Raw genomic sequence first — 12,193 nt, forward strand, 5'->3', positions numbered from 1 at the left:
GGTCATGATCCTAGGGTCCTGGGATGGAGTCCCACATCAGGCAGGCTCCCTGCTCTGTGGGGAGCCTGCTTCTCCCTCTCCCTCTGCCTGCTGTTCCCCCTGCTTGTGCTCACTCTCTGTCAAATAAATAAATAAAATCTTGGAAAAATGAATGAATGAATGAATAAATAAATAAATAAATTTAAAAAATGAACTCTTCAAAGGCTCCTTATTACCCCCAGAATGTATCCCAAATTCCATCAGGGGCCTCTGCCTACCTTCTGGTGTCATCTGTTCCCACCTCCTTCCACCACATGTATTCTCTTCTCTGGCCACAGGTGACCAGTTCTCAAGCTGCCCTCCCCCACCATCTCAGTCTCTTGACAGCTGGCCTTCATTTTGCTGTTCCCTTGGATGGAAGCACTGATCCTGCTCTGCTCCCTTGGCTAACTGTTACTCGTGATCAGACTTTTCTCCTTGGCCCTTCTCCCTAGAAGAGGAAAAAAGCCTCTGCCACCTGCTCCCCAGATCTTCCATTTTGTGCAAAATGCACTGCACTTTATTGTTACTGTTTTTTTAGATACTTGTCTTCTTCCTAGGCTGAGGTCTGTGGGGTATGGCTCTTGCTGAATTTACCCCTCCTCTTTGCTGTCACTGCCTAGCTCAGTAATGGGCACAGTAGACTGTCTTGTTTCATACTTATTCTGTAAATCTAATCTCCCCTCTGTACCCCACCCACGAGGCCTTACACACCTGCAAATCCTAGAGCATTTTGTTACAGAAAAGGATTTACTCTCTAGTTTGGGATGAAAACCATATTGCGTTGAGATTCACCGCCGGAATTAACTTTGGTAGAAGAGAATTTACCTAATTTATTTCTGGATTAATGATATTTCTAGAGTTAAGAGCTATCTTAACTCCTGAAAAGCTTAATGGTAGACATTGAAGTTGCCAAAAGAGATAAATAAAGGACTGAGAACAATCACCAAGAACCATGATCAGAGGGAGACGTGTGTCTAATCCATGATCATATTTCTCCAACCTCCCTGACACCCTCCAATTGCTCTGATCACCTGCTGGATACGTATTCAGCATTTGCAGCCCCCATGCCGTGCAATTGTTCTTCAGTGATCCCGCTAGCACGATTTTACAAATTCTATGTAGACTAGTTATATCATTAGGATTCTTCTTGAATGTGGACTCCCAGATAAACAATCTTCTGCTGCATTAGCCATAATATTGCTTCGGGTCTGTTTACAGCTCTGAAGACGATGATCATTCCTTAGCTCAAGCTAAGAATGTTCAGTGCTTTCATAATGACTGTGATTCGGAGACAGTATTGGGTGAGGTTAGGAACACGATACCCGGAGGTTCAACCAGGTATTGATCACCTCCCAGGAGGCAGGAGTGACTGCAATAAATACGGACAGCGTAGTTGAAACAAATAGATAAATACACTGGTTGCAGAAGATGTCTGTGACACGCTGAAGACAGGGTCATCTCAGCCCCATCAGCCAGCTGTTGTCTCTTTGTCAGCAAGGTGGCTTCAGGCTGCTGGAGCCCGCCTGGCCTGTGTCCTGCAAAGACCAGGAGAGCCTGGGAGTTTACACCTGCTGGGGGGTGGTTTCTGGCCAGTGCTGAAGGATGCAGGGGGATAAATACTCTAGTGCCCTCATCCCCTGACTGGGACACTGGTGTGACCTATACTGTCTTTAAGGATCTTCCCCCAATCCCATGGGATTGACTGCAAGTCACTCTCTGCAAGACTTTGCTTGGTATTGAGTCTTTGCTTGGCTTTCTTCTCTTTCCTTCCCACACCACCTATCCCCATTGATTTTTCCTGGAAACTCTTCCTGGCAAATCCCATTCATGTGAACCTTTGCACCAGGGTCCACTTCTGGGGAATCCAACCTATGACAATGCTAAACTAGCACTGGAAACGTGGTTCTCAGCAATGGATGGTTAGCTACCTACCAAGAGCATTAATTCAAATGAACCTGCAGTAGGACCTTGTAAGATTTGGATAGCCGACCTGATGAACCTATAGATGAATCTATAGATTTTAAATCTGTTGCTATCTAGAATGTTCTTTCCCTTCCTTATCTTCAACAATCACCCCTAAAGATTCATCTTCTCTGACCACAAGGTCTAAGATAGACCCCAGCTGCCCCATTGTCTCCATTTTGGCAACTTGTTGGTTTCCTTCGGAGCATTTGCCACAGTCTATGATTATTGCATGTAACTCTGTCTTCCTTTCATTTTTTCTGTCTTTGGCCACAGACTATAAGCCTCATCAGGCCAGGGCTTTCGTCTGTCTTGTTTCCTGCTTTGTGCTTTGTGCCAAACCCATACACAATGACAATTTATTGAATAAATGGGAATCATATGTGACTGTCCCCTTGCCCCTTACATGGTGTCCATTCAAAGTGACCTTTGCCAGAGTTGCAGACAAGATTTGGTATGTCCAGAACCTATAGGAAATTAGTAGACATCTGTTATGCAGAAATTTTGGAAAACCCACCTGGCCCAAATAAGAGAAACAGATGAAGCACACGTATTTATAGGGATTATTTAGCCTGGGACACACCAGCCAGTAAACAGATTGTGCTTGACAAGTCGTCATGAAAGGTGTGGAAGTTTTGAAGTCAAAGTGTTGCTGGTGTGGATTTAATTCTTGGAAAACATAAGCCCTTTTTTCCCTGAGCCCTGGTATATGACTGTGCCTGGTGCCTCTGAATCAGATTCTCCCAAGGCAAAATAGGCTGGGAGGGGGACTACTTTTCTGCGGGTTGTACATTAACCCTTTGGAGCAATTAGGACTTCCCTGCAGTAGTGAAGATGAGATGAGTTCTGAAACCTTCCACTCACTTAGAGAGAGGGGACAGAGCAGAATTTCCAAATGGGGGTCCCGTAGAACACAACTATGACGCTATGTTAATAGGTCCCACAGAAACCAAGCATACATGGGCAGCAAAATATATTTATTTGGAAGGAGTCTTCCATGTGTTAATATGTTCTGTTTGGGATCATAGAACTTACGTGATCATAGAGTATTTTCTTCAAGGACTATTGTATGGACAGTAATGACCTGGGATTGTCTGGAATTGCTACTTCACACTTGGTCTTCATGGCCATGCATACATATGCCTCCAACCAGCAGAAAGTTCTTATCTTCTTCCACGTGGAATATCTCAAACGCCTCTCCTGCTACCCTCCACTTCCCATCTTATGCTTTTTGCAAGATCAGAGTATCCGCCAGTTGATAAACACGTTTTGTCAACTTTCTCGATGGTTCTGGTTTTGTATCGCCATGTGAGAAACCATTGCAGAGCCTGATGGCTTAAAACAGCAACCATCTTTTATGTAGCTCATGAATCTGCAGTTTGGTCAGGGAGCAGAGGCAAAGACTCACCTCTGTTCCATGCAGCCTCCACTGGGTTCCCCTAGAGGATCTGCTTCCAGGATGGCTCACTCTAGGAGCTGACAGTTGGAGCACTCTCCATGTGGTTGCTTGGTTTCTTCACAGCATGCCAAGTAGGTTCCCAGGGTGAATGTTCAAAGACACAAAAAGAGAAGCCTGGACTTGGAACAGCCTAGTGTCACTTCTACTGTGTTGTCACTTATGCGGTCACAGAACTCAGACTCTGTCTCTACACGGGAGGTGTGACAAAGAATTTGGGGTCTCTGTTTTAGGATGGCGATAGCAGCTCTGTGAATTTACTCTTATAATTCCTTCTGGCTTTAATGTTCCTTCACTTCTACCCCTACCTGGCCACCTAGAAAACTACTGATTCTTCAAGGCCCAGTTCTTGTCTCTGCTTCCTTAGCATATTGTTGTCATTTCAGGTCTCATATTTGGCACATCATGTTAATGTTGGTGGTCCTAAAGGGCAATGAGACACCTTATCCATCCCTCACTCTAGTTCCCAGCGTAGGGCCTAAGCTAAATTAATTTTTTAATTTTTATTAATTTTTTAATTTTTTATTTATTTATGATAGTCACAGAGAGAGAGAGAGAGAGAGAGGCAGAGACACAGGCAGAGGGAGAAGCAGGCTCCATGCACTGGGAGCCCGATGTGGGATTCGATCCCGGGTCCTCCAGGATCGTGCCCTGGGCCAAACGCAGGCGCCAAACCGCTGCGCCATCCAGGGATCCCTAAATTAATTGACTAATTTTTCAGGCTAACTGTTATCATAACAGCTACCATTTCACAAACGTTTATTGTTTAATAGGCCCTAAAATATGCACCTAATAATATCTTACTGAATCCTTGTAAGTAGAAAGCCATTGCTTCTATTATACAAACAAAGAAGCTAAAATAGCAGTAAATTTGCCAATGATGCTCAGCCTAGAAATGACAGAACCAGGATTGGACTTCCAGTTCAAAGTCGGTGTTCATGACCAATGTGTCCTCATTGGAATGGTGAATTAAATGCCCACTCGTATCCATCTAACGTTGGCATAGCCAAACAACTCTCTCAAACCATTGATTGATAGACTCTACTCTGGTCTTTAAGGTCTAATTTAATTGCATTCTTGTGCATCATCATCCGTTGTTCTACGTGATCCAAATATTTGAATCAAGAACTATTATGTGGAAAGGTGATGTGGACTTGTTGTGGCTCAAGATGGCAAAATTAGGATAATGGGGGGAATATAGGAAAAAGAGGCATCCTGGTTCAACATGAGGAGGAACTTTGTAAGGATGGAGACTGACCATGGATGGAGTGGGTTGCCGCTGGAAGTGCTGAGCTCCCCATCACTGCAGAACTCCAATAAGATTTTGGACGACCATTGGGTTGTTTCAGGGAAGTTGGCTGGATATCTATAATAGGTATGCTGTTTTTTTTCTCCCTAATATCCTTCACCCTTCTCTTGATAATCATCTTAAGATTTTCCTTTGGGAAGTACTCAGCTAATTTTGGGAAATATTCCCAGCTAATGTGTTTCAGGTATAGTTTAGATGGAGTTGAATCTATACCAGCCCCTGCAGTGGTCACATGACCTTAGGCCCTTCAATCAAAATTTTGTATTTCCCCTGCTACACTGATCACTTCAGTGATGAGTGATGACTGAGTCATAACTATTCATTCCTTCAGTCATTTATTCAACAATATGTTGAGGCTTTCTTTCAAATCATAAACAATTAGCTTCTATAGGAACTGACTTTCCACTGTAAATGACTATAAATTCAGATAAAATACAGAAAGCAACTGTTTCCAGACATTATATTCAGGCAGTGCGGGAATGCGATCTTTAAGAGACAGCAGGCAACAGAAGTGAGCCCCATGGTTGGTCCAGATTGTAGGCAAAAAGCAGTTTCCAGGACATAATACAGAAAAAAGGAACTCAAAGAGAGGCTGGGAATCCTGCTGAGTGGAGAACACTGGAGTTGGAGCTTGAGGATGCCAAGTCAGCGAGAATCTGTGGGACATGTTTCTGGAGAGGAGAAGCCTATGAAAAGAACGAGTTCCAGAAATCTTTCTAAGAGTTCCCTTCAGTCTCTGGCTGAACACTGATGTATGCATGTATAAGATGAAACCCCAGAGGGTTTAGCTGGTCTTGCAGATTTCTTTCTGGGATTGACTGTATCCTTTAAGGTTTGTCTGTCAGTTTTTCAACGCATCAGGGAGGGCTTTATTTCAGCTTCTCTGCTCCCTGTTTCAACATTTATTTGCCACAGCTTTATGGTGATTCATCCCGATAAGGACTGCTGTGGCTCAATAGCTTTGCAGTTGGTATATTGTTCAAACTTCAGTATTGCTAATAATTATTTTTTATTTTTGAAAAACATTTAATTTATTTATTTGAGGGAGAGAAAAAGAGCTAGAGAGAGAGAGAAAGAGAGAGAGAGTGAGAGATGAGGAACAGAGGGAGAGGGACAAGCAGACTCCATGCTGAGGGTGGGATCTGACATGGGGCTTGATCCCATGACCCTGAGATCATGACCTGAGCCGAAATCAAGAGTCAGATGCTTAAGTGACTGAGCCACCCAGGTGCCTCCAGTATTGCTAAGACTAGTTACTACTGTCATATTAAAATTTGAATAATTTTGAATAATTTATATTACAGAATATTAACCAACCTAACAGATAATGTCAATAATGAAAAAAAGTGATGCATGCTCTTTTTCCTCTAAAATGTCACCCAATGAATCTGCAGTGATATGACAAGGACTGTAATTTTTTTTTTTTAAGGACTGTAACTTCTAACAGTTTGTTGGAAGACAGTTCTCCATGGGTCTCTCATGTTTCTGCATGTCTTGCAAGCAGAGGCACTCATTGCTTTTATACTGGACTATTTTTTCAAGGATGTTTTTATTTTTTATTTTTTTATTTTTAAAGATTCTATTTATTTATTCAACATACACACACACACACAGAGAAAGAGAGAAAGAGAGAGAGAGAGACAGAGAGAGAGGCAGATACATTGGCAGAGGGAGAAGCAGACTCCATGCAGGGAGCCTGATGTGGGACTTGATCTCCATCCTGGGACTTCATCCCGAGACTCCAGGACCATGCCCTGAGCCCAAGGCAGGTACCAAACTGCTGAGCCACCCAGGGATCCCCCTCAAGGATGTTTTTAAAACAGACTTGGAAGATAGAGCAAGCATATCTTTCTAGAGCAAAAGACAATGTATTTATAGTTTTAGATGATCCAGATAATATCTTTCTCTGGAGCAGAGAACAGGTGTCTTTTCTGCCCATTTTAAAAGAAGTGAGTTGGGACACCTGGGTGGCTCAGCCGTGGGTGCCTGCCTTCGGCCCAGGGCGTGATCCCGGAGATCCGGGATCGAGTCCCGCATCGGGCTCCCTGCAGGGAGCCTGCTTCTCTCTCTGCCTGTGTCTCTTGCCTCTCTCTCTCTGTGTCTCTCATGAATAAATAAAAAAAATAAATAAATAAAAGAAGTGAGTTCCCTAAGCCCTGGGTTCTTCTTTTGTAATGCAAGTGCCACCTGACATTCTTTGTATTGCTGTGTGTTGTTCAAGAAACTGGCTCAAGAACATGCTGGTTCTCTGACCACTACTACTGCTGTGATTCAGAAAGTCCTTATTCTCTGGGAGGGAATAAAATCTTCCCACAAAGGAAACCTCAGGTCCAGAGAATTTTGTGGGACACTCTACTCACATTTAAAGAAGAAATAATACTCCTTTGATATAAGATAATTCAGAAAATAGAAGAGGAAAAAATACTTCTCCATTTTATTAGGTATTAATTACCCTGATACCCAAATAAGACAATGTCATTACAAACAGAGGAAACTACAGATCAATATCCCTTGTGGACATAAATGCAAGGATCCTTAATGAAAGTTAGCAAATAGATTCATGGTATTTTGTTGTGGCTTTCAGATGGCAACTTTCTCATATGTCCTCATATGGCCTCCCCTTGGTGTGTGCACGTGGCGGGGGGGCTCTCCTGTGTCTCTTTTCATAGGGACACTAATCTCATTGGATCACGGCCCCACTCTCATGACCTCATTCAACTTTAATCATATCCTTAGAGACTCTATCTCCAAATAAAACCACCCTGGGAGTTAGGGCGTCAACATACAGGATATGAGGAGGATGCAGATATTTGGTCCGTATACCATATGATTATCACAATGGATGAAGAAAACATATTGTGCAAAATTTACCATACATTCATGATATAAACTTGCAGTGCATTAACAATAGAAGGAAATTCTCTTTTTGCATTAGATGCAGTATAAAAAGAAAATTGTCTACTCTGCTGAAGAGACCTTGTTGCAAAATCACGTGGGGAGACCACAGGGCCAGTTGCAGGGATAGTAGGATTTTGGCATCCTGGTCAGCCAGGTCTGACCCTAGAATCCACTCCTGGAGCTGAGGGCCGAACCTACCTCCTCTCAGATTCTTTAGAGGTGGGCAAGGGGGTTTTTCCAAGAGAAAACAGACATGGAGTTACCAGGAGAAGTGTGTGTAGGATGTTGACTGGGAAAATGAGAAAGGTCCATCTCAGACACCCTCCGATTGAACCTCAAGAGGACCAGAATGGAGAAGAAACTTCTTCAATTACACACAATCAGTAGGAGGCAAAGTCCTGCTCAGAACCCAAGGGCTCTGAGCCCTAGTCTGGGGATCTTGCTATTTTCCACATGCCTGCACATCTCTAATCCCAGGACCTGGGGCAACTGGGTGGCTCAGTGGTTGAGGATCTGCCTTTGGCTCAGGGCGTGATCCCGGGGTCCTGGGATCGAGTCCTGCATCAGGCTCCCCGCAGAGAATCTGCTTCTCCCTCTGCATATGCCTCTGCCTCTCTCTGTGTGTCTCTCATGAATAAATAAATAAAATCTTAAAAAAAAAAAATCCCAGGACTGCGAGTCTCCATGAGCCACAGACACATCTGATCTTTAGGTATATTAATACACACTCTCTTATTTGAAGTTACTGGAATACATCCACACACACATAAATAAGTGAGGTCAGGGGACAGGGTTTGCACTCTCCCACACTGTGTCCCTGCATGGTCTGAATGCCACACACACAAGCACCCCTGAATCCCTTCTTCCACTCCTCTTTTGAGAGCATCCCCGGCTGTCCCCTTAGGCCCACCTACGGGACGTCCCTAACATACTAATCCTGTTGTGCCATAAACTAGCTTAAGAGCTTCAGAAGCCTCTCTTTGCCGTCAGAAAGAAGTTCAATCTGCTTGGCATGGAAAATAAGGCAACCAGACTCGACCTGACCAGCTCATGTGCTCACCAGCCCCCTTCACCGTGCCCAGACCCGACCTCAAAGCACACTCTGCTCCAGGCACAGCAGGCTGCCACACTTCCCAAAACATGTGCGTCACTAATTGTTTCATTTGACTGACTTTGCCAGCACAGGCCAGTCCTGCTGTCTGGGCTTACGGCTCTTCATCCACCTTCACCCCTGGTGGGTTCTGGTCAAGGACTGCTCAGGGGTCACCTCTGTAGTGAGTTTGCCACTGGCCCCATCCTCATTAACAGCTGGTCCATCTCACCTGTGCTCCCAGGCCCTGAGCTTCTGCCCACGTTGCATGAGCTTCATTCCACTGTGATCTCCCCCTTGCCTGTCTTCTTTGTACAATGGATGGTGAACTTCTAGAAGCCAGGTTCTGTCTAATGCTTCTCAGTTTTCTCAGCACCTGTCTCAGGGCTCTGAATAGTGTAGGCCCTCAATAAACATTTGCTAATTAATAACCAAATCTGGCCAGGGAATTGTCTGGCTGTCTGTCCTCACTGAGGAAGGAGGGAATAAAGATCAGATGCTTTTCTTAGTACCATACATATGTTAATTCTCTTAATCCTCATGATACCTTTAGGAGATAGACACAGTTATTGTCCTTTATTATCAGGATGGGCAATAGAGGAAGACAAATCCTGAGAGACTCCTCACTCTGGGAAAAAAACAGAGGGTTGCAGAAGGAGAGAGGGATGGGGTGACTGGGTGACAGGGCACCGAGGAGGGCACTTAATGGGATGACCATTGGATGTAATACTATATGTTGGCAAATTGAATGTAAATAAAATATTAAAAACAAACAAACAGAAGATGGGCAGTAGCATAGCGATTATTATGTTCATGGAGTCTGGAGCCAGACTGCCTGGATTTTCATTCTTGCTCTGTTATTCAAGCTGTGTGAACTTGGGCAAGTGGCTTAACTGCTCTGTGTCTTTCAGATAGTTTTCCTATCTGAAAAATGGGGATAATGATGATAAGGTTGGATTGCTGTGAGGGTTCAATGAATTGAAATAATGCAAATGCCTGGTACATAGAATTGTCCAAGTGTGAGCATATATATATATATATATATATATATATATATATATATATAAATTGTTTTTTTTTTTAAACAGGCATCTGAGGCCCAAGGGACATGAAGCCACTTACCTAATACCCCATAGCTAAAAGCTGTGGAACTTTCAAGATTTGGACCTCAACACACTGATTCTAGGGGCTACCCCCATGACCACGACTGTCCTCTCTCAGCCCTGAACTGTAAAGTTAATAGATAAGCTAGTTGTCATCTAGCTAAGAAGAAATTAGCTGCAAGCTAGGTGTCCTTCCATCTTTACCTGGCTGCTGCCCCAGCTTGGGGCCACACCCCGGAGCCCAGCCCACTTCTTCTGGCGTGTGACCCAGACCCTGCAGGCCAGGACCGAAGCACCATGTCTCAGGTGTTCCTGGAGCCCAACCTCTGCTGGCTGCCCTGGTGGAAAGCCTGGGAGGAGGAGGCTTCCCCAACCCAGATGATTCCCAGATCTTCTCCTGCTGTTCCTCCTTTCCCAGATGCTGCCCGGAGCCTGACTCCCAGACCCGCATGTCCCACAGCTCCAGCTGGAAGAACAGAAGCTCAATATAAAGATTTCAGCCCCTAGCTCTCAGGTCCCAAGAACAGGGTCTGGCACGCAGCAGGCTCCTGATGTAGGGGAGGAAGAACCCTCAGGAGTGGGACCCAGAGAATGTTAGAGGGATTGAAATGTAGAGACTTTTTAAGTTCCTCTTCGAGGCTGACTATATTCCAGGATGGTCTCGCTAAGGGGGTCAGTATACTCAAAGCCTCAGAAAACAGCAGAAATTCTTTCTCCTTTCCTCTTCTTCCTTCTTTTTCTTCCTCCCAGTTAAGAGGCCACACATTCAGCCGTTGTGCTGGTAAATGTTTGACAGCTGCATCTCCAGAAGAAAAGAAGCAGCCCTGGTTTGTAGCGCTTGCCAGTTTCTGGGGTCTAAGTGTTCCAACTGTGGCCAGGTCCTGGCTACTGATGTGACGTCACTGACCTAGGGGTTGGGAAAAGACCCGTGTGGTCAGCCATCTCTGGAGCCAGTACGAGCAGTTCAGGCCATCAGGCACTTGGTTGGGCCTAGGGTATAGGCTTTGAAGACACACACACACTCATCTGATCCTGGTCCTGTGTCTACTGTTTGCTAGCCTTCTGACGTTAGGCCAATTGCCCAAACCTGGTGCACCACAGTGTTCTTGTCCATAAAAGAGGCGTGATAAAATTGTGCATACTGTAGAGCTGTTTTGAAGAGCAGTCAGGCAAATGTATGTAAAGGGCATTGCTCAAAGGCTCATGTGGCACATCTAAGCCCTCTGTGCAAGCTAGTTAATGTCAGTTACTATTATAATATTAAAGCCACATAATAGAATAACTCCCCACCCCCCGCTGCCTCCTTGCTAAATATTGCAACAGACTGGCAGTAAAAATACCCCCCCGCCACCCCAGCCTCGTGAGATGTCTGGATTGTTCCTGGTGACACAGACACAGCTGGGAACAGAGGTACATGCCAATGTGGCATGGGAGGCTCAGCCTTTGAGGAGCCTGGTGGCTGGAAAGAGACAATCATGGCAAAGATGAAATGGCCTTCTCCTCTTCACTCAAAATAGAATTTTGGCTAGTAGGCATTTTTTAATGATCCCTTAACGGCCTTCTGGAAAATAATTTAGGCCATGAAGCAGACTGCATTCTGATGCACGATGTGGCTCATAAAGGAAATGGATGACTTTCCACTCCTGCCAGGCAGGAGGGAAAGAGAGCGAAGCTTCCTGAATGGGAAACAGAGCTAGGTCACAGAACGCCTCCCACACCTAGTGGTCTGTGTGTCTTCGTATCCACAGGGCCTTGTCCAGTGGCTGGTGTGTGGGAGGAACCACGGGACCACTTGCAAAGTCAACACGCATATAGATTCAGCACCAATGCTAGTCATTGGGTCCCAAAGATAAAGGAAACACCTCCCACCCCCGACCCTTCAGAGCTCATTGTCCAGTGGCAAAAAAAGACATGTAGATAAGCAATTGTCACTCATGACACTGGTATGAAAACTATGTCCTGGAAACACAGCTGAGGTCACAGAGAAATCTGCCTGGGCCCGGCATGGAGAGATTTACAGAGGAGGTGGCCTCTGAACTTGGTCTTGCACATGAGGGACTTTACTGGTTAAAGAAAGCGGTGGAAGCCACCCTGGGAGAAGCAGCATTCAGGCAGTGGGTTTTATTTTAGGATTAACTGGTGAGTTATTCTCCACCCTAGACCTTGCTCTCCAGTATGCACTGAATTCGTGCACTTGTACCCAGAGGTGAAGCCAGTCAGCAGATGTACTCCAGGGCTGGTGGAAGGTGATGGCCCAGCGCAGACGGGGAAGGGTGGATCATCCATAAAGAATTCAGTCAGGGTCTATGGAGCCTGGGCGGTGTGGAGGAGTTCTGTGAGGATCTCTAGTGTGC

This window comes from Canis lupus, chromosome 13 (genome assembly GCF_011100685.1).
Source record: "Canis lupus familiaris isolate Mischka breed German Shepherd chromosome 13, alternate assembly UU_Cfam_GSD_1.0, whole genome shotgun sequence".
Taxonomy (NCBI): Eukaryota; Metazoa; Chordata; class Mammalia; order Carnivora; family Canidae; genus Canis; species Canis lupus.